This window comes from Mirounga angustirostris, unplaced genomic scaffold (genome assembly GCF_029215605.1).
Source record: "Mirounga angustirostris isolate CCGP_5_RB_7025 unplaced genomic scaffold, mMirAng1.0.hap1 SCAF_2, whole genome shotgun sequence".
In the NCBI taxonomy this organism is placed as follows: Eukaryota; Metazoa; Chordata; class Mammalia; order Carnivora; family Phocidae; genus Mirounga; species Mirounga angustirostris.
This window is the reverse complement of record NW_026991710.1, coordinates 34,165,967-34,188,786: the sequence shown is the minus strand read 5'-3', so window position 1 is coordinate 34,188,786 and position 22,820 is coordinate 34,165,967. Positions and strand designations below refer to the sequence as shown.

At 44.8% G+C, this 22,820-nt stretch overlaps 1 protein-coding gene across 17 annotated transcripts in view; it reads left to right on the top strand.

Moving 5' to 3' along the window:
- Positions 1–8,386: 8,386 nt before the first annotated feature.
- The window catches only part of APBB2 (amyloid beta precursor protein binding family B member 2), a 365,427-nt gene continuing 350,993 nt past the window's right edge, over positions 8,387–22,820 (top strand). For 9 of the 17 annotated variants that reach the window (XM_064584409.1, XM_064584411.1, XM_064584408.1 and 6 more), the window contains exon 1: positions 10,561–10,785. The gene's annotated coding sequence lies outside the window, so the exon portion shown is untranslated. Of the gene's footprint in view, positions 8,512–10,559; positions 10,786–22,820 lie in introns of those variants that run through there. The other 8 variants (XM_064584416.1, XM_064584414.1, XM_064584413.1 and 5 more) reach the window with 5 other exon arrangements.

Genomic DNA, 22,820 nt, shown 5'->3' with positions numbered 1-22,820 from the left:
TATTTGACAGAGAGAGAGTGAGAGACAGAGAGAACACAAGCAGGGGGAGTGGGAGAGGGAGAAGCTGTCTCCCCGCTGAGCAGGGAACCCGACATGGGGCTTGATCCCAGGGGCTATATCCCAGGACGCTGGGATCAGGGCCTGAGCTGAAGGCAGACGCTTAACGACTGAGGCACCAGGTGCCCCAGGGCTAAGGCAGTCTTGATAAGCAGGAGAAAGAAAGACCTACCTGAGCAGATACCAAAATATATTACAAAAGCATAGAAATTAAAGTAGAGGGGCACCTGGGTGGCTCAGTCGTTAAGCGTCTGCCTTCGGCTCAGGTCATGATCCCAGGGTCCTGGGATCGAGCCCCGCATCGGGCTCTCTGCTCGGCCGGGAGCCTACTTCTCCCTCTCCCACTCCGCCTGCTTGTGTTCCCTCTCTAGCTGTCTCTCTCTCTCTCTGTCAAATAAATAAAAAAAGTAAAATAAAACCTTAAAAAAAAATTAAAGTAGAGCAGTATTAGCACAACAAAAGAAATATTAATCAGTGAAAGGAAGTAGAGAGCTTAGGAACAGACCAATGAGAACTTGGTATGTCACAAAAGTGACATTACAGATGAGAAGGATTGTTTGATACATTACATTAGAATAGTTGGCTTTCTACTTGCAAAATTATATCTATATCTACAACATATTAGAAAATGAATTAAAGATTGAAATGTAAAAAACAAAATTGAGAGGGTGCCTGGTGGCTCAGTGGGTTAAGTGGCAGACTCTTGGTTCCCAGCTCAGGTCGTTTTCTTAGGGTCTTGAGATCAAGCCCCATGGCTGCTCTGTGCTCAGCAGGGAGTCTGCCTATCTCTCTCCCTCTCCCTCTGCCCCTACCCCCCGCTGACACATGCTTTCTCCCTCTCTCTCAGATAAAATAAATAAATAGAGTCTTAAAAAAAAATTAAGGACACAAAAGTTGAAACTTATCAGAATATAATAGGGAAGAATATCTTTATGACCTAGGAATAAAAAAGTCCTAATCAAGAATATTTTTTTCTGGGGCACTGGGTGGCTCATTTGGTTAAGCATCTGCCTTCTGCTCAGGTCATGATCCTAGGGTCCTGGGATCGAGTTCCGCATCAGGCTCCTTGCTCAGCGGGGAGCATGCTTCTCCCTCTGCCTGCTGCTCCCCCTGCTTGTGCTCTCTCTGACAAATAAATACATAAAATCTTTATATAATGTATAAAGGAGATATATATATATATGTAAGGAGAAACAGATATACTTCCTGTTTCATTTAGGGTTTCCGCTTCTTTTCCTAAGCAAAGTGTTCTCTAAGGAAATTCAAAGACATCAACGTTTTTTTTCTAGGACATTTCTGATTTAGTTCTTTTCTTACAATAAATAACATGTATATGATGATATTGTCCCTTATCTCCTCAAAACTGTTATCTGATTCAATAATACAAAATTTGACATAATTTCAGTGGAACTATTTTTTTTCTTTTTTTTTTTAGTGATAACTTTCTAGACAGGATATGAACCTAGAACAAAAAGGTAAAAACTGGCAGAAAATATGCTTGCTCCATTTTCCTGTTTCTGAATTGCATCGTATTCCTTCATTTTGGGGGAATTTTTTTTTTTAAAAGATTATTTGTTTATTTTGAGAGAGCGAGAATGAGAGAGAGAGAGAGAGCACATGAGTAGGGGAGGGTCAGAGGGAGAAGCAGGCTCCCCGCTGAGCAGGGAGCCCGATGTGGGACTCGATCCCGGGACTCCAGGATCATGACCCGAGCCGAAGGCAGTCGCTTAACCAACTGAGCCACCCAGGCACCCCATTTTGGGGGAATTTTATTGCAAGACAATTGCTAGTGCACAATGAAAGAAAATATATTGCAATTTATCATGTTTACTAATGATGTAACTTTGTTAGCTTTTACAATCTAAATAAGTTAGAATTATTACTTGCAAAGTCATTGGCTTGGAAACTATTTCCATAAGAAATATCTCATTTTATTAAAATAAAGACAAAATTCATTCTCAAAGAAAACTCATTTGTCTTCTAAGAATAGCATTTCAGAGATTTAAAGAAATTAGAGGTGGAAAAATCAATTAGAACTAATCTACCAGCTTGTCAGAAAGGATTGCTTTTTACAAAATATATTCTAGTTCTTTGTCCAGGTTAATTTTAAATGTCTCAAGGGATGGAGCACTTGTTATATTCCTTTGACGTCCTTTATCTAATTGACCTTCCCAATAATCTTTTTTCCCCTGTTATCTAACCTCCATGTTAGGGATTAATTCGGTGCTATTACTTTTTATTACACTTCTTTTTCCTATACTATTGCCCCTTCACTCCCAAATTCACTTTTTATACTCTCAGATATTTATAAGGAGCTAGGCTTCATTTAACCTAATTAACTTATAATAATAATCTCTTAAAGAGATCTTTAGGTCTTTTTCTACATTTTCCCTGTCTGCCTCTCTTTCTTTCCTCCCTCTTTCCCTCCCTTCATCCCCCTCTCCCTCTCTTCTTATTTTCTTTTTGCAGACCTTGTAATGAAGTGCTTAAAAGTGAAAGATACTTGGCAGGAACAAGTAGAGAAAGGAGATTATAAATTTTTTGCTTGATCAAGGAGAATATCAATTCTTTTGCAAATTAGCAATATATTTCCTGTCTACCTCTAGGTATGAGTGAAGCATTTTTCTCTTGTAAATTGTTTCTGGTTCTTTTATAACCTCTTCTGTCTTTCAGTATTCTTCATTTCAGATTTCCTCCTTTCTATTTCATTGTTTGTATGAATTTAAAATTGAATATTTTTCTAGGTTGGATGGTATTATTTGTGTTGTACCCTTTGAACATGAAGGTGATGGTTTGCCTCCATTTACAAGATTTAAATTCTTGCCCTTATCTATGTGGATGATTAATTGTGAGACACCATGCACATTGACACTCTGGACTCAAATTTCTGCTATCTAAAGATAAGCAAAACAAGAATTTTCTGGAGGGATGAGAGGATATCATATAGCCAGGGAAGGAGATTGCCCTGAGCATAAGAACATAAATTCTTTGTAGGCAGAACCAGTTCAATAAAATGTCAGTGTCTGCAATAACAATTCTTGGTCACCTGGGGGAAGGGCAAAGACAAAGAGTGTGATGAATTTTATTGTGTGCTTTTGTGCTCATAAATTAAATTTCTGTGAATTCCTGTATAGAGTCCATCTATTATTATTGTTCAAGAACAGTGGAATAAGTGTTTATAAAATTTACTAAATATATTTTCAATAACTAGGGAAAATTTACAGATTAATTTAATTAGCTTTCTCCTCTCTGCTCAAATTCTGCCTCTGTATTTTAATAGCTGCGTGACCTTGGGAAAGTAACTTAACTCCTCCATACCTCAGTTTCCTCTGTTATAAAATGGTGATTACAGCCTACTGGAGGAAAAAAATGAGTTATAAATTGAAAATAAATTGAGTTAATATTGTAAAGTGCTTGGCACAGTACCTTAGTAAAAGCTAATTTTCCTTTTTTCTTTCATTCATTAAACAGGTTTTTATCAAGTGTCTTCTATGTGATAAAGCTGGAAATAGGAGTTCACAGTATAGCAACGAAGACCGATACAATATCTAACTGTATGTATGAGGTGATACAAAACCATATGATGTGCTCTGGAACCAAGAAGTGAGCATTAACCTGTGTGGTAGATTAGGGAAAAATCTTGGCCTTCGTAGGATGAGTATGACTTTGAAAAGTGGACAAGGTGAAGGAAGTAGGAGTGAGTGGATCAGTGTGTGAAGCAGAGTACATTCCAGGCAAAGGGAATAGCATAAGCAAAGGTTTGAAAGCACAGAAGTACATGATGCTTGCAAATGAGTGATATAGTATGGGTAAAGCATCATGAGGTGGGGGAGTGAGGGTAGGGAGATCCTTTTTCTATTTTTGGTGAATCCTCTATTGTACGAGTTTGGGTTGTGGGAGGGCCCCACCTCCCAACAGAGAATCTGAAGGGAAGCCAACATTTCTTCTCTCTGCCTTTGGGCTGCTAAGGTATGGGCTGTCAGCTTGAATAGGGAGAAGGTGTTGCTAAGTTGCAGAAGTTCAGGAACAGTGGCCATAGCCAGTGGCCAGTGAGACGGTGCCTTTGGTGACACACTGTACCGTAGTCTGGTCTGTATTATTTGCTGCCAGTCTTCCACAGATCTTGACCCTTTGCTGAAACAGTTCTCCATCTTTGTGTTGATGCAGTGGGCAAGCTGACAATGCCTTCTCTAATTTTTTATTCTCCAAAAGTTAACTAGAATTCCTTTTGTTTACAACCAAGATGTATCTCAAACAATAGAAAATTTAGTCTTTTTGGTTTGTTATTAGTGTTTCCTAAATTTTGTTCAATGAATACCAAGTATTTCTGTAATAAAACTTTTTATATAATGTAAAATCAATGTAAATGTGCAATAAAAAAATTTTGAAAGTGAAATATGTATTTAAAATGTAAAAAAAGGGGTGCCTGGGTGGCTTAGGTCATGATCTCAGGGTCCTGGGATTGAGTCCCACATTGGGCTCCCTGCTTGGCGGTGAGTCTACTTCTCCCTCTCCCTCTTTTGCTCTCACTCTCTCTCAAATAAATAAAAATCTTTTAAAAAAAATAAAAAAATAAAATGTAAAAAAGGAAAAAATGGATAGTAATAATAGTAATAATTTTAAGATAATGTATATTGAATGCTTATCTATGAGCTGGGCACATTGTTATGAGCTTTATATGTATTATCTTATTATATACTTTTAGCAACACTAAATTGTACATAATATGATTATCAACATTTTCAGACAAGGAAACTGAGGTTAGGAGAGGGTAAGTCACTTTCCCAAAACTACCAGTGGGACTGTGGTGTAGGCAGGATTTAAACCTGGGTAGCCTGAATATAGCATCTACACTCTTAAACCTATAACATCACAGATGAGCTGGTCACCACGTTTCCCTGGGAAGTTGACTAAGCTTTTTATAGAATAGGTAATCTCTGAACTGGACCTTGAAGGATAAGTAGAGTTTGCCAGGGAAAGGAGATGTAAAAAGGTCATTTCAGCTTGAGAAGGGTGTTTGCAAGGGCAGAGACAAGAAAGGCCATTATATGTTGTAGAAATGCCTCTTGGAGCACTGGTTGATGGTGCAGGGGGTGCCGTGGGGTGGGAAGGGGTGATATAGGGAGAGTTATAGCTGAGGGAGGGGTGGCTAAAAGGGAGTTTGGTAGTAGAGGCGCCAAATGTAGGTTTGAAATGGAATGGGGCTTGGTCCCATGAGTCCTTAAGGTTAATAGTTAAGTTTTTATCCTTAAGCAACCAGAAGTCATCACTGGTTTTTAAGTAGGGGAGTGACATCTTCAGCATCTCTTTTTAGAAGGATCACTCTGGCAGCAGCATGGAGGGAGGGCTTGTTTGGGAGTGATGGGTGTCAACAAGGTCAGTTGGCAGGATACTGAAATAGCACATGAAAAGCCAATGAGGACAGTGGGAGTGGGGGCAGAGAGGAGGACCCAGATTTGAGAAGCATCCCTGGGAGGGGAGCAACAGGCTTGATGACTAATTTAATGCAGGCTGTTGAGGAGGAAGGAAGAAATGATGATGACTGAGATTTCTAGTTTGAAAATCTGAGTAATTGGTGATGCCATTTACTGAAATAGGAGTGGAAGGAAGGACTCTATGTGAGGCCCACCAGAAACTTTACCTGTGTTATCTTCATTCAATTAAACAAACCCATGATGAAAAGATTAAAATGCCCATTTTCCAGATAAGAAGATTGAGGTTGACTGAGGTTAAATAATTTGTCCAAGGTTACACAGATGGTAAATAAAAGAGCTGGGATGGGAAATAAAGTCTTGCTCCAAAGCCTGTATCTTTCCATAATGGTATTCTACACTCTGACAGTAATTTTAATTTAGAATAATAGGACTGAAAACCATGGGAAAGACAGAGCTAGAAACATGGTCCTTTCAGAGGGGGGCTGGTGCAGAGTGAAGAAAGATTAAAGCCTCATAGTTTTGGGATGAAGGATTAAAGCAACACTGTCCAATAAAATTTTCTGCAGAGATGGAAATGTTTTATACTTGCACCATCCAATACAGTAGTCATTACCCCATTTAGCTATGGAACACTTGCAAAGTGGCTAATATGACCAAGGAACTGAAATTTTAATTCTAATGTTAATTAGTTAATTTAAAACTAAATAACTGTATGTGGCTAGTGAGTGACTACTGAATTGGATAGTTTAGGACTACAGGAACCAACTGGACATGGAAAGTCCATCAGAGGGCAGGCCTTGCTGGTGCTCCCGAAAAGTCACTAGGCATTTGATCATCTGCCTCATATCTGTGGGTAAGATTGGTCCTAAGTTTGGGGACTACAATTCACTAATTACGAATGTGTGGACAACACAGTAATTTTACCAAGTCTTATCTTTGGGAGGAGAGTAAGTACAGTACTCTACTTCCTTTCTTATATAAAACAAAAATCACAATCATTTTCTCTGTATTTACATTTTTCTGTGTGAAGTGTTACTTAAGAGCTTGAGCTCCAGGCAAATGCCTGGGTTCAAATTCCCTTTCTGTCACTGAATGTGTTGTGTCTTGAGTTAGTTACTTCACGTCCTCAAACTTCACTTTCACTACCTGTAATATAGGGATAACAATAGTACCATACTCACGGGGCAGTTGCGAAGATTAAGTTAAATAACCGATGTAAAACGCTTAGCCAGGAGCTGGCACATGCTAAGCACTCCGTGAAGTTTCGTTATTCTGTAACTAGTACCTTGTTGTGATGAGTTTGAACTTTGCTCCCCTGTATTTTGACATTTACTTGACTCTGTGCATAAGTAAAGGTATTCCCTAGGATCTCTAAATGTCAGAACATTCCAAAAAGAAATACACATTAATCAAGATAAAAAGGTAGAGGGGCTTTTGAAAAGTTACTGTAGGCAGGAGTTTTGCAGTAACTTTTGTATTTCACTTTGATTTTCATTTGTTAAAAGTATTTTAAATCAGTAGAGTGGCAAATCATAGCCCTGATATTTTGTTGTGATCATTAAAATTTCCCTGGTTTTACCTCGAACAGTTCATACACCACTATCAAGCAAAAAGACGAGGGGCTCTAAATTTTGATTCAAAAGGTTTCTTGATGTCTTGAAGCTCTGAAGAATTTCATACCACTTAAATAGGAAATATTTAAAGCCTAGTCTCTGGTTATCTCAGAAATGTCTGGATAGGTTGTACGGTGTAGGATAGATCAAAGTCTATTTAAAGACTAATGACTTTAGAAGTAGGAACAAGTAATAGGATTCTTTTTGTTGCCGATTTTGTACTTTCTAATCTTTAGATGGAAAAACAGCATTGTAATATAGTCTTGCACTCTGTATAGTGTTTGTGCAAAATACAAATATATTTTTTCATTAGGTTAGGGTGTTAAGAAATCTGTGTTCAAGTGCAGTTTTGCTGCTGTTTTGCTTAAGTAAGGAAAAGTCATTGACCTCTTTCGGCCACAGAGAGGTAAACGTCTTCCGTAAAACCTGCGTTGATGAATGCTTCATCCTAGAATGATCTCTTAAGTATCCTTCCAACTAAATTTTCTTGAATTTGCCCTTTCTTTTCCTCTTTAGCCTTAAAGGACTTAGGTAATTCTTAACTTCCATTCTTTTATAAACATGCTCTTGAAATGTTCTTAGAATATCTCATTTCCTGGGCGCCTGGGTGGCTCAGTTGGTTAAGCGACTGCCTTCGGCTCAGGTCATGATCCCAGAGTCCCGGGATCGAGTCCCGCATCGGGCTCCCTGCTCAGCAGGGGGTCTGCTTCTCCCTCTGACCCTCCCCCCTCTCATGTGCTCTCTCTCTCTCATTCTCTCTGTCTCAAATAAATAAATAAAATCTTAAAAAAAAAAAAAAAGAATATCTCATTTCCTTAGAAGACAATTCATGGGTGAGTCAGCGTGAAGGACAAAACCCACTCACAATAGATATCAAAATTGCATGAGGCGGTGAAACGAGAAGTGATTTTCTTTGTAAACTAAAATGATGAGGTACAGAGGAACCAGTTACTTATTTATAAAATGAGTGCGCGGTGGAAGGCTTTAGGTAGCAGAGATAGCGCGCAAGACGAGAGGGTAGCAGGGAGTCCTGTCCATACTGCCTTAAAACTGTTACTATAAACGTTCCTTGAGGGAGGGAGTAAGATGGGTGTCTGGCGGCGGACGGAGGGAAGGATCCCAGCAAAGCAGGTTAAAAGCCTTCCCCGCCTCCGCCGGTCTTCTCTGGAAATGCATAATTAAAGGAATTTCCTCCAGCAGCCCCGGAACGTTCGGTGGCCCTTTCCACGTCACTATTAGGGCAGCCAGAAATTTTGCTTTCGCAGGCGGTGCCTTGCCGACTCCTGCGGGTCCTCTGGCGGACGCCGAATGTCGCCCTCCGTTCCGGGCGAAGTCCGGCGGCGAGGTGGCTCGGAACCCGGGCTCGGGGCGCAGCGGCCAGGGGAGGGCTCCCAAGCGTTTCCTGGGTGAGCACGGCGGCCGGGCCGTTTCCGGAAGGCTGATTGCATCAGGTGTGGAGCTGGGCGCCTCCTCGGCCCAACCTGGCGGCCACTGCGCCTGCGCGCGTCGCCCCGCCCCGCCGCCGAGGACTCCACCGCGGGTTTTCCTCGCGGTCTGGAGGAGAACAAGCCGGGAGGGGCGGGCGCCATTGGTCGCCCCGGGACCCCCGGGAGAGGGGACAGCAGGGTGGGACTCCTGGAGGGCCGCGGGGAGCTGTGGGGTCCGTGGGAATACAGCGCCACGGAAAGAGGACCTGCCTGGAAGGGTGGAGGCTGGTCCTGCTACTGAAGGGCGGGGTGGTCTTGGGTTGGCTAATTTCTTCGCCTCTTTGGACCTGAGGGACGTAGAGCAGAACTAGAGGGCTTTCCAGTTCAGGGTCTGCATTTCCCCAGATTGGGTTGAACTATGGCCTCCGGCTGTCCAGGAATCCCAAACTCAATAGGCGGATCTTGGGGTGCGGGGACTCAGCCCTAAGGGTGAGCACTTTCATGGATTTACAGGGATTTCTCAGTGGCAATATTGTTTTTCTGTTACAGTAAGGAGCAACATGATTGCTGGCCTTCAGATGGGTCTGAGGAAAATTGTTCATGGGAAAGGTTTTAGGGGTGCAAATATCGGAAACCGGTCTTCCGCAAGGCAGCTTCCTTCCACCACTCATTATTTGCAACCCTACTGTGATCAGCATCAGGGTTCCATTATACACTCTTTTATGCACGTGTCGTAGATCTCCCTCCTAGCACTCTCCATGTTTTATATGACATTTTTGAGTGATTATTTGGTGGATGTCTGCCCACCCCGTTGGACTGTAAGCTCTATGAAGGCAGGGGTCTTGAGTTTTTTTATTCACTGGTATTCCCAGGCTTACTATAGACCTTAAGGATCCTCAATAAATACATGGTATTTGAAGCAATAAAGTACTGCTCACCACAACCACACACAATCCTCACATGAAGAATAAGGAGCAGCTAGGTGTGAGTTTGTTATTTGAGGAAGTAGTGCATTCTGGAAGTTTGGGGAAGAGGGTAAGTGAGGAGAAGCCATAACTTCATAGTTACTATTAATTTACTTTTAGCATAATCCTCCTGACACAGATCCTAGGTAAGGCTGTGTGTGTATGTATGTATAGTATTGGTTCTCAAAGTGTGGTCTTCAAGAGCAGCTGCGCCAGCATTACACGGGAACTAGTCAGATATACAGATGCTTGGGCCTCACTGCACACCTACTACTCATTCAGAGACCCTGGGAGTGGGACCCAGCATTTTATTTCTGTAAAGCCTGGGGGTGATTCTGACGCAGGCTCGAGTTTTGACAACCACTGCACTGGTGAAGAACAACCCTAAGGATGCTTTGGGGATGCCATTCACAGTGTCCAGGGCAGAGCACTGATTACTGCTTACAGAGTATCCATTCTTATCAGGACTCTGCTTCTCTGCGTACAGTTCGAGTATAGGTAATATTCCTGGGGGTCACAAGGAAATTATGCTTTTCCCCTCCTGCAGGTATGTTCTCCCCTGAGGTGCTCTTGCTGTGACTTTCACATCAAGGAATGGTGTGTGTGTGTGTGTGTGTGTGTGTGTGTGGCATATGCCTGGGGTTCTGGATAAGGAAGCAGAAGGAGAAGTTCTCGCCTACAAGTTGCAGCTGGGTGGGTGTGGGCAGCTCTCATCTGGGTACATTTTCCCATTATAAAGGATTGCAGACAATGTGGGAGAAAAGACTAGCCAGGGATGAGGTTACCCAACTGCCTTTTGGTGCAGACAGACGCCAGGCCACATGGAGGGGATACCGGGCTGCATCGCGACTCCCAGCCTTTGGCTCTCGACACCCAGGCCCCCACAGCCTCCCTGCCATCTTCCCAGGCAATAGGGGAACTAAGGGTCCCAGACGCCCCGCAGCCTCTGCCTGCAGGGGTCGCACTAGGAGCGCGGCCCGCCCCCTCCTCCTCGGCCCCCGCCCCCGGCCCCGCCTTTCTCGCGGTCGGCCCCCGCCTGGCCGGGCCCCTCCAGCCTCTCCTCGCGCAGCCGCCGCCAAAGCCTGGAGAAGTGGAATCTCGCCGGCGCCGCTGCCTGCGCGGGACTCGCGGAGCGGCACTGGGCATGCTCAGTCGCCGGAGCCCGTCCTGGTCTCAAGTAGGAAGCTCGTGCGCTGCACCCGCAGCTGATCCGGGCGCTCCGGGAAAGGCGAGACTGGAGCAGAGCCGCCGGGCGCCGGTGCCGGAGCGAGCGCGGCGCGCACCGCCGGTGAGCCTCGCTTTCTTCCTTGCTTTTGCCCTGGACGCCGGGCGGCCCGGGAGTGCTGGCGAGAGACCCGGGCAGCGGCAGCGGCGTGCGACGAGTGACTGCGCGCAGCCCCGGCGGCTGCTTCTCTCCTGCCGGCCCCTGGGGCTGCGCGGCCACTGCCGCCCGCCCCGCCGCAGCCACAGCTGCCGCAGCTGCCGCCGCATCTGCAGCGGGCGCCCGTTGCGGACTCCGGTGCGCCCTGGGCTCGCGCCGCAGGGCCGGCAGGGTGGCACGGAGACTGCGGGCTCACTCCTTGACTTCCATCCCTCTTGCTTCCCGGCGCCCTCTTTCCCTCGGCAGCCCGGGTTTGGCAGGGCCCGGGGCGGGAGAGACAGGGTTGGAGGGGGTGCGCCCGGGTGGGGGCTGCGGAGGGGAAAAGTGAGGGCGGGCGCCGGCAGGGAAGAGCGCACACCCCCTTGCCCTGGCACCGGCCTCCGCTGTGCGGTTGGGCTCTCCCTCCTGGGGCGGCAGCGCGCTCCTGCCGGGGAGTTGGAGACGGCGCTGGCTTCTTGGGGGTTCAGACGCTAGCCGCTGGGAGATCAAAGGGGGAAAAGTTCATTTCCCCCTCGGAGGCAGAGAGCGTTTTAACTAGAAAATGGCTGTGCGAAGGGGACCGGATCGGGGAAGCTGGCCACTGGGTCCTGAAAGCTCCTCTGCTGCCCGCCGGGCGGAACGGAGGGTTGACGATAGAAATGACATTTGTGCGATGAAAACAGTGCTGGAGGGAGGGAGGGATGCGGAGTCCCAAAGAAACAATGCGAGGTGGTCTAGAACGCGGCGAAGCTATCTAGAACTGAGGGGGCGGGGGCGGGGGCCGAAGGGCCGAGGGAGCGTGGGACTTGAATTAAACAAAAATAAATGGGAGAAATCAGATTTAGACTTGTAGCCGTTTTGTAGTCAAGTTCTGCGCAGCTTGGAGCCACGACTGTCACAAACGTTTTTGGATGGGTTGAGTGGTTGGGAGGACCAAAATTGAGAAGAGAATAAGGGTCAGTGTCGGAAGCTCGGGTGAGGCTGGGCTCTTGGAGGGCATAGTTTTAAGAAGTCCCTCAGTCACTGGCTTTCCATTGCGCCTGATGACTTAGGTGAAATACCTGAAGGATTATCATAAGACGATGCCAGCAGTAGAGCTTCAGTTCCAAGAAATGAGGAAACTTTGCGAGGTGGCATTGGTTTGTCATTCATTATAATATTTAACTGATTTAAACCAACACACAGTGGCATCCTGATCTGTTGTGGATTTGGGTCTCTTAAGCCTTTGATTATTTTTTCCCTTGTCACGGACTTATATTTCAGATCATGTCCTGAAATGGCCATGATAATTAAGGATATCTGCATTTGTGTAGCTGGCCTTTCAGGAACAGAATCTTTGAAGGGGGATTTCTTTATGAACTCAGGTAGCAGCTTAGTTGTGTTTTCCGTTTGTAGCTTGAAAACAGTAATTGTTCAACAATTGTTTATGGTAACTTGCAGAAATGCACTGATTTGAAGAGATGGCATTGATCAAATGGACGAGGAACTTCGGCGCTGGGGGAGATGCTGGGAGAACACAGGTGGCAGTAGAGTACAATGGGCTCTTAGAACTCCAGGCGAGAAGCGGACTCAAGATTTCTCTTGCTGTCCTTTTGTCATCATCTTACTGTGTGACACCCCAAAAATCACTTGGGGTCTTCCTAATCTAGGAATGTCCCGAGATATTTGCTCAGAGCCGTTGAGAAAGGACTCTAAAGTTGAGATCCTTTTCTAGGGAAGGAGTTTCTTAAACTTTTATTCTCTTTTCCAAAGGATACTTTTAACTGGATAATTCACCCCCAAGGAGCCAGTACACCATTCTGCACTTTCTGAAACTTGTATGAAGTGGTAGTGGAAAAGCTTGGTGAACTGAAGTGTAGAAGACTGGTGCTTTACACTTAACTGGAGTAATATGAGTAAGAGACTACAAAATTATTTAAGAAAAGAGTACTAAGTATTACAAGAATCCACATGTGCAATGATAATATATTTTAAAACTGTTACTCTTTTTATGTCATGTTTCAACTTTTTAATGACTATTTCTTTTCCTGCCACCAGAAAAACAACAAACATTGAATTTTTTTTTCTGTTACAACAGAAATTAATACTGAAAGGCTTGCCATACTGTTAGTACAGGGTTATGCCGATTACTCTGATTTTAGGATATCTAAATGTGTCTTTTAAGAAAAATGGAATGTTCTATATCTTTTTTAGTTACACTTTTTTTTTTTAAATTTTTATTTTAAGTAGGCTTCACACCCATTGTCAGGCTTGAATTCACAACCCTTGGGATCAGGACCTGAGCTGAGATCAAGAGCCGGCGGTAGGGGCACCTAGGTGGCTCAGTCAGTCAGGCATCTGACTTCAGCTCAGGTCCTGATCTCAGGGTCTTGGGATCAAGCCCCAGGTCAGGCTCTGTGCTCAGTGGGGAGTCTGCTCATCCCTCTGCCCCTCTCTCTGCTCATGTTCTCATTCTCTCTCTCAAAGAAATAAATAAAATCTTAAAAAAAGAAAAAAAGAGTCGGTGCTTAACCGACTGAGCCACCCAGGCACCCCAGTTACCCTTTTAAAATAGACTACCCTGATGTTATAACACCTTAAATTTTTCATGGCTGTAGGACTTTTAGGAAAGTATTGTAAGAAGGTATTACTAGTTATGTGGGTGATTCTTATTTTTCTTCCCTAGGTTAAGGAAACTAGCATTTGTTCAGTGCTTGCTTTGTGTCAATCTGACATTAAGCTTCTCACATATGTTATCATATGTATCAGCATCTTTCACATGAATGTCAGCTTCCACAGAAAACCCCTCTGGGGAGGTGGACAGTCCTTTGTTTGCATAGCAATAGAACTTTAAAGTTCTATCCCATGTGAGAATGTTTTCTACGGGTTTCATTGTTATTAAATAAGCATTCTCATGTGAAATATTTTTGATTTGTTATTTGGAATTAGATTTGATTGGAACAGCATGTTTTCAAAATTATTTGAATGTTTTAAAGAATCTATCTGGATTTAAAAACTGTTTTCATGCTCATTTATTTTCAACAATGTTGTGCTACCAACAAATATGCTTAACTGTAAGGAAGATAAACTCAGATTACCCATTTTATGTTGAATGTGTTATTAATGCATATTCTGCATGTTGATGGCATTTCTGTCAGTTGATAGGTTTGTGAGAGTCAGAGTGACAGATTCTCTGTTATAGAGAGTTTGGTGGGATTTGGTGGAAAGACTACCAACCAGTGACTCCCAAGAGTTGCCTTCTGGGTCAGTTCTGCTACTTTAACCTACTGTGTGATCTTGGGAAAGTCGGTTTACTTTTCTGGGCCTCAGTTTTTCCATCTGTAAAATGAGGGAGTTGCAGTAGAATGCACCCTCTGGGTGCATCTGGGGTTCTTTTGTCCCAATCCAGGGGTCTGTGATGCGACCATTGGAGGAGGGGGGCCTTCATTTAGAGCATTAGAGGAAGCTAATTTTGTGTTTCACTGAGTCTGGCCTGTCCTGCTTTGAGGAATGTCTTTCTTTCTTTTTTTTTTTTTTTTTTGGCCAAATCCTTACTCCCTTTTAGTTTTTGCTAAAGAATGGTTGTCATAAAATTAACTCTGTGGCCCTGCCAAGTCTAGGTAGGAGAGAAGGTGATGATTAGATTTGGATGAAGCACATTGGTTATTTGAAACTGTTTTATAGCATCTTCTGAGGGGAGTCTCTGCTCTTGGGCACGCAGATAGGTTGAGAAAGAAGCCATCTCAGAGGCCGTAGAGGAAGGTGTCACATGTCTTGGGTGCTGAGCCCACTGACGTGAAATTTTGGCAAGCCTTTTCCATGTCCCCATCCTCTCTCCTCAGGCCTTGATTAGAAATGTAGCCCTCAGTCTCTGGAATAAAATTCTCATCATCATTTCGCGTTAGCACCATCCCTGTATTGGGCAGGTGTCCAGGGTCAGCTCCTGCAGTAGCAGGAGCGGTGGCTGGTGGAATGCACCCACTCATCTTTGGCCAGATCGTGAACTTTTTTTTTTCTTTCCTCTTTTGGCAAGTTATGATGATGGGGCCGAGAGCAAAGGAAACCCATCCATTTGGGGTTTGTAGTGCACTTTGCTTTCATGATGCTCACAAAACTCAGTGTCATTAACCTTTAAGTGAGGCAGGTGAGGAGACGCCAGAGTTGTTACCCACATTTTAATAATCGATAATAAACAGACAGCGAATCTGGTGCTGCTCTTATTAACCAGGCTGCAGGGTTGCTGGGCCTCTGGTGGGAGTGGGGCAGTAACTCCAAACACGAGGTGAGAGCATAAGAGAGGAAGGACACAGAGGGTAGAAGACAGTCAAGTCACCGCAAGTTGGCAAAAAGTAAGAAGCCTGCATCAGTTTAAAAGTATTAGAGGCCTTTAGGTGTAGACTCACAGGAGACATTTGCTTTCTGCATAATCTTATTTCCATAATGGTTGAATCTTACCTGGTCCTCTAAGCATTGAATAGATGCTAGGACAGGTATTACTTTTATCATCAGGGAAAAAGTCTCACTGTATAATTTATTGATACATAAAATGTACAGACGTATATGGACAAAGATGGGAAGAGAACATGGAAAGAATGAATGGTATGGAATTATGGATTAGGGTGTTCCTTTGTTTATTAATGATTTGACAATGGTTATAGATAAGGTGAACCAGTCTATCCTTTGCCACCTGTTGAAATCTTGCAAAATTTTGTCTACTAGGTAATAGCTGAGGTTTTTAAAGTGTAACTCTCCTGGAAAGTATGCTTTAGGAATGCTGAGAGTGGGAGGAAGGGTGGTTTTGTTTGTGTTTTTCTTTTAAAGTTGACTAAAAAGAATGCAGTTTTGTAGCTGAGCTAGAGAAGTGTGCACTTAGGAGGATGAGGTTGGAGAGAACTTGCAGAGAGCTCCAGAGAGTGCAGGGAAATGCTGTTTTGAAGAAGGAAGGTTTGGCATCACTGTGGCTTAGGATGTAACATTTCCAAAATTGCTGCCCTATACATCAGATTTTAGTTTCCACACAATTTATACGTGCAAAGGTCAATATTAGGCCCGTGGGCCATTGTCCGTTGGTGATGTGTTTGCTGTCCTTATCCAAATAATGATGATGATGTAGTGAATATTTGTGTGTCCAAATTAGATGTATCCTTTTTTTCTTTGAGACTATACCCTTCCGATTTGGGGGTAAGATTTTTTTTATGAATTGATGGGGATATTTTTATTTGGCAGCTTAATGGTCCATGAAATTGATAAGTCTGGGAAGCCAGGCCTGGGATGTCGAGAGCCATGCCCTGGGGATAGAGTGAGTAGTGGAGACCAGGCCAAACTGGACTGATGGGGCCTCGGGGCCTTCCCGGAATGTAGGGTCACTGGTATAGACCCAGGGTTTGAGGAGCTTAGAAGAAGCTAATTTTGAAAGTGCTCTGGGAACCAGCAGATATTTTTGAATTATAGCCCAAGAATGTCAGTGGAAGTGCCAGCATGAAAGATGAGGGTCTGTGAGAGAGCAGAAAGGACAACTGATTGAAATGGGAATTTTAGCAGGCAGGGCCTCCAAATGACAGATCTTGGTGTTGGTTCCTTTGCACACAGGCCTCTTTCTGCCAAGGCAGCATGCTTTAGCAATTTGGTGTTGGTGATTCTAGGAGATACTGAAGGAATCAAGGCCATAGAACTACAAGTGGTGTAACAGCCAGCTTGGTTTGGACCCCTGCAGTATCATGTCTTCCAGAGCAAGCCTTGATGAATCCCTGGAGGAAGCTTAAGAATAATTTGCTCATGGAATTGCAAACCCGAATTCTTTCTGTGTTTTAAATAGTAGATTAAGAAAATAATGTATTTTCAGATAATATTTTAAAACTCTATGCTTAATGATATCTGGATCTTGCGGATCATGATATTATATTACTAATATAATTATAGAGCTCTTTGTGCTAAGGGCTTTCTCGCTGTTACCCTATTTAATTCTTACAAAACGCTGTGGTGCTGTTCCCATTTTATTTTTTTAATTTTTTTTATGTTTTTATTTTTTTTTAAGATTTTATTTATTTATTTGAGACAGAGAGAATGAGAGAGAGCACATGAGAGGGGGGAGGGTCAGAGGGAGAAGCAGGCTCCCTGCTGAGCAGGGAGCCCGATGCGGGACTCGATCCCGGGACTCCGGGATCATGACCTGAGCCGAAGGCAGTCGCTTAACCAACTGAGCCACCCAGGCGCCCTGCTGTTCCCATTTTAGAGATAAGGAAACTGAGGTCCTTTTCACTAAAGCCTTTACGGGAAACCGTGATGCTTACCCTGTGACTGTAGTCAATATGGAGGCGTCCATGGGTTGCTGAGGGCCCGACAGGATGAAGAAATAACATTTAGTAATTAAGGGTCAACTGTGTGTCTCGTGTTATACAGGAAACAATTCACTTAGTCCTTTGGGGTACCTCCCCCTATCTCCTCTCTTATGAGTGAGGAACCTTCCTAAATTCACCATTTGGGGAAAAGGCGAAAATTTCACCTTTCATCCGTTTTCAAAATGGACGTTAACATAAATCCACATATTTAATGGTGGAATTACTTCTTTCATACTCTGGCTCCAATGTGCATTTCTTTCATGTGAACACACACTGAGTAGCAGAAAATCCAAGTATCTTTTCTAAATAGGTCTGAAACTAGGCGTTGCTGTGTAACCTCCCTGGACAGATTGCAATCTAGAATGTTTCTGTTGTAAATAAAATACCCCAGAATCCGATTAGTTGTCATGTGCCAATCATTAGGCAATGCTAGGAGGACGGAGGCTTCTGATGATTGGAAAAAGGTGAAGTGAGGGTTTCCAGGCTTCTCCAGCTGCCTGTGGCTGACCGGAGGCTTCTGGCTGCCGGAGTGGTGGGTCTGGAGAGAGAACCTCAGCACCCCAGCTGATGGTGCCCCTCTTTGGGAGCATCTGGTATGCTCCTGGGTGCTGGCTCTGTTCTTACCTTCTGATCTTCATTTGATTTCCCAAGTGGACTTTTGTCCTGGGCAAGAGAGTCAGTGGATCTGCTGATTTGCTAGGCAGTACTATTTGTCAGGGAAATGAATAAATTAGAATTTCTTTAGCATGAGTTAGGTTTCTTGAGTTGATTTTTTTTTCCTAAGTGTAGTAAAATGAAATTTCTGAACCTAACTGAGGCATGGTCTGGACGCACAGGAGTATAGATACTTTTTATTTATTTGAGAGAGAGCATGAGCACAAGCTGGGGGAGTGGGGTAGGCAGAGGGAGAAGCAGACTTCCCATTGAGCAGGGAGCCCGACGCGGGGCTTAATCCCAGGACCCTGAGATCATGACCTGAGCCGAAGGCAGACGCTTAACCTACTGAGCCACCAAGGTGGCCCAGGAGTATAGATACTTTGAGAAGCAGTGGTTCAACCTCAGATTCTTCTGATGTCTGACCAGAATCTCTTCTCCTCTCTAGTAATCATGCTTTATTTATTTATATATTTTTCAAATCACTAGTGAAGACAGACAGACGTTGTTTTAGTGACAACAAGAAACCTTAGCTTCGTTTGTTCATGCCTTTGTCCAGCAAATGTTTATTGAGCACATACTTTGTGCCAGGCACTGTGCAAAGTTCAGGAAGACAGAGAGGAATGTACCAGAGCACTGATGATAAGGTGCTGCAGTGAAGGCATGCATGTGAGGTCTGAGCGAATGGAGAGAAGGAAGGCTGTCCTCACTCTGTGGGAGTCAAGAGGCCTCTTGGAACAGGAGCCGTGGCAAGGGACTCCTGTAAAACCCTGCTACAGAAAACCCTTCGGCTGTCTCCTTTTCCATTTTTCCTTCCCTCCATAGAACTGTTATAGCCTGTTTCTTCTATCCAACACCTGGGATTTGCCACTCCTCCCAAAGGGGACTAGAGATTTGGCCTTTTAAATCTTTATAACTGTGGTTCTCGAAGAAGGAGGGGGGCAGTTTTTTCCTCCAGGGACTGGAGAAATTTGGAGACATTTCTGATTGTCATGACTGTGGAAGGAGTACCACTGGCATCTAGTGGGTAGAGGCCAAGGATGCTTGTAAATATCCTACAGTAAATGCATGCACAAGATAGTCCTGTGGGGAGGGAGTAGGATTTGGTGGTTAAGAGCCAGACTCTTAGGGTTCCAGTATTGCTCTGCAATTTAACAGCCATATGACTGGGGACAACTGAAGTACAGAATTGCAGGTGGAGAACAGCATTGACAGTGCTTTATGTTCCGTCATCCATAAGTAGGAATACTAGATATGATAGGGTTGTTATAAGGATTTCATGCGTTAATATATGAATATAATAATGAATAATACTTGGCATAAAGTAAGATCTTAACAGTTATTATTATTTTTTTATTTTAGGCAAAAACTTTAGCTTTTGAGTCCCAAGAGCTTGAGTTTAGAGAATCCAGGGCAGCCAGGTTTGTGGCAACCGTCTCTCAGTAGGCTTTGGTGTAAGAATTGGCCACTGTTTTTGTTTCTCTAGTTCCTTTTTGTTCATGGGTTTTATTTTCCACTGTTTCTACCTCTTGATTCTAGGACTTCCGATAGCTTTGTCGTTCATCCTTTTTTCCCAGGGACCCAAATTTATGCCCTTAACGAACCTTTCCCTGGAGGGCTGAGAAATATATTTATGATTTTCCTTAGCTCTGTCTATTTTGGGAATGGTGAGAAAACAGGAAGCAGGTCAGGGGAGAGCTGCCTTACTTCCTGATTGTCACAGCTCCCTTCTCTATAAAATTCCATGCAAGACTGAGAGGCAGGTGGTAGGGCCTGCTTGGTAACTAACTCTTCCCTCTACGCCCACCAGCTCCACCCCCAAGTTAGGTGCCTACTACTTCCAAAATACCCTGTAATTGGATCACAATATCTGCCTGCTTGAAATCATTTCTAAAAATCAAGGCAAAGATGCAGGCTGTGTCAGTGGGATTTAAAATGTCTTGGTCCTCTCCTTCAAGGTTTTGGAGTTGTTCTGAAAACAAAAAAGGGAGCCAGCTTGTTCTCTTAGTTAGGTGGCAGCATCTTTGTGGCCTAGAACGGTGTCTTCCTCTTCACTTGCAAAAGTGCTCAAACCATGGTCCTTGCCGACTTTCCACAGGAGGATGGGCCTGTGGCCTCCTCTCCGCAGATCACATTTACTGTGACATTTTCCCCACCTAACTGACTTGTAAGGCTTTTCATTCTGTGTTTTGAATGGTGTCAACAGACTAGAGAAAAATGAAGAAGTCCAGTCCGTCCTAAGCTTTCCGATTCCGTCCCCGTGACAGGGTCGTCTCGCCCCTGAATGAGGGCAGTAGCCTCTCAGCGGCCCCCTGGCCTGGCCGGCTCCAGTCATTCAGTTTGGCTTCTGTAGCGCCGGGCGCTGTGCCAAATGCTGCCGGTGGAAACGGACCAGGGTGGAAGCTGACCCGGATGGCCCGGCCCCTGTCTGTAGGGCAAGACTGGCAACTGAGATACAGCGCGCCGTGTGCTACCGGGGTGGGGGGTGGGGTGGGAAGTGCTCAGCCCTCCCTGGCCCACACCTGCGCTGGCTTGGGGTGTGTGTGGGGGGGCGTCAGGTGAGGCTTCCAGGGGAAAGGGATGCTCCGTGTGTCCCACAGCATGCCTGGCGCCTCCATCTGTGCAGCGGGGTTAGTAAGCTCCCGTGTGGAGCCCCGCCCCGCTGACAGCGGGCCTCCCTGCCTTCCCACCACCGTCGCCTCTCCTCGAGTTACCTCCTCCGTGGCCTCGCTGTTTGTTCTCTGCGCTGCCTCCAAGGTGATCTTCTGAAATCCTCTGCAGGCCCGGGCATGCCCATCCCAGCCCTCCAGGGGCTTCTTGCTGCCCTTGAGATGAAGCGCCAGCCTCTTGGCATCGCCCCTGGTACTCTTCATGATCTGCGTTGCTCTCCATCTCATGCTCTGAGCTCGAGCCACACCGTTCTGACAACACACCCGCTTTCTCTGGCCTTTGGGCTTTTATCCTCTGTTCGCGTTGCCTGCAACCCTCTTTACTGTCTGTGTATTCTTTTTTTTTTTAAGATTTTATTTATTTGCGAGACAGAGAATGAGAGACGAGAACATGAGAGAGAGGAGGGTCAGAGGGAGAAGCAGACTCCCCGCCGAGCGGGGAGCCCGATGCGGGACTCGATCCCGGGACTCCAGGATCATGACCTGAGCCGAAGGCAGTTGCTTAACCAACTGAGCCACCCAGGCGCCCACTGTCTGTGTATTCTTTACTTGGCTTGACTTCGTTCCTCCTTCATTGGGTGTCCGAATGACCCGAGGGCCTGCTAAAACATACATTGCTGGCCTCACCCCCCGAATTTCCGATTCGTAGGACTGTGGTGTGGCCCGATTCAAAGTTTGTACGTCTAACAATGTCCCGGGTGATGTTGATGCTGCTGGTCTGGGGACCACACTTGGAAGACCACTGGGTACCTGGTTACCCAGAACAGGGTGACTGGCTCTTCTTGCTTCCCCAGTGAGCGCCTTACACCCCTCTACCATCCCACCCTTGTTGTCACACTGCATTGTAACTACTCACTTCCTGGGCTTCTCTTCTAGTCTGTAAGCCCCTTGAGGGACAACACTGTTACTTCTTCATCTTTGTGCTCCCAATGTTTAGAAATCCTGGTGCTCAATAAGCATTTGCCAAAGAGTGAATATATGAATGAAAAATAACTATCATTGGAGGCTTTTTTTTTTTTTTTTGAAGATTTTATTTATTTGAGAGAGAGAGAGAGGAAGTGCATGAGCGGGAGGGAGGGGCAGAAGGAGAGGGAGAAGCAGACTCCCCGCCGAGCAGGGAGCCTGACGGAGCTCCATCCCAGGACCCTGGGATCATGATCTGAGCCGAAGGCAGACGCTTAACTGACTGAGCCACCCAGGTGCCCCCATTGGAGGCTTTAATAAATATGCACCAGAATGTTTTTAGCAGCTAGTTTTTCTGACAGTTTATGCCCCGTTGTGATGGTGTAGGCTTATAACATGATGTTAGTGAGATCAGCATGAGTTTGGTTAACACAAGAGCCAGTTAACTATGTGGTTTTGTGTCCAAATTCTAGAAAGGTCAGGGGAGGAGCTCATATTAAACCCATTATTGTTTTTGGAATGACTCAAAAATACATAGGTTTTTAAAATAGGGCTTGGTATGAAAATGTGTGTCCAAAAGAAATGCAGTTGTCATTTAATTTAGCAACTATAACATAACTGTGGCCTTTTTATTTGAAATAATAAATCTTATTGAACTCATATTAAATGTAACCAGATGTTTAAGTAATCGTTTCTCCAAGCCAGAGGGAGGGATTGCTAGAATACTTCATGTACTTACTCAGTCTGTAAATGTTTATTGAGCACCTACTATGTGCCGTAGGCCCTAGGATATGGCAATGAGTAAAACACTGCGGCTTTCTGGGTGGGAGGTGCCATAAAGAAGTCAGAGATGGGTGATGTCATACAAAGCGCCCAGTGGGCTCCTTCAAATCAAGTGAGTAGGTGGCTATTAAGGCTGTGTCCCGAGTGATGGGAAGTGACGGCCATGTTAAGATCATGGCATGGAGAGGAGCAATTTAAGGCCACGAGAATGGTGCAGAGGAACTAACTTTAGGACATCTCTTTGAGGAGCCCTATTGCCCCTCTAGTTTTGAAGACTGGATTGATGTCAACTTATTATTGTGCCTCCTTATCCAGATCTGGGCTCCAACCTTGCTTCCACAACATCCAAAGTAGTACTTCCCAAAGGGAGCTCAATGAATCCCAAGTGATTGGAAATACGTTGGGAATAAAGGTTTCTGCCGTCACGTTCAGAAAACTGCATGTACTTTCTCTTTCCATGAACGTATCCAGAAGTCCTGCTGAAAAGAAACTTCATTTAATGCAGCATTTGCCCAGGGGGCCTAGTTTGCACAGTCTCCTCTGAGCTGGTGTTTCCTGTTGCACACCTTGGATGACCAGTTCTAAAGGGGCTGCTTTGTGCACACCTAAGAAGAATGTTTTGCATGATGCAGACTTC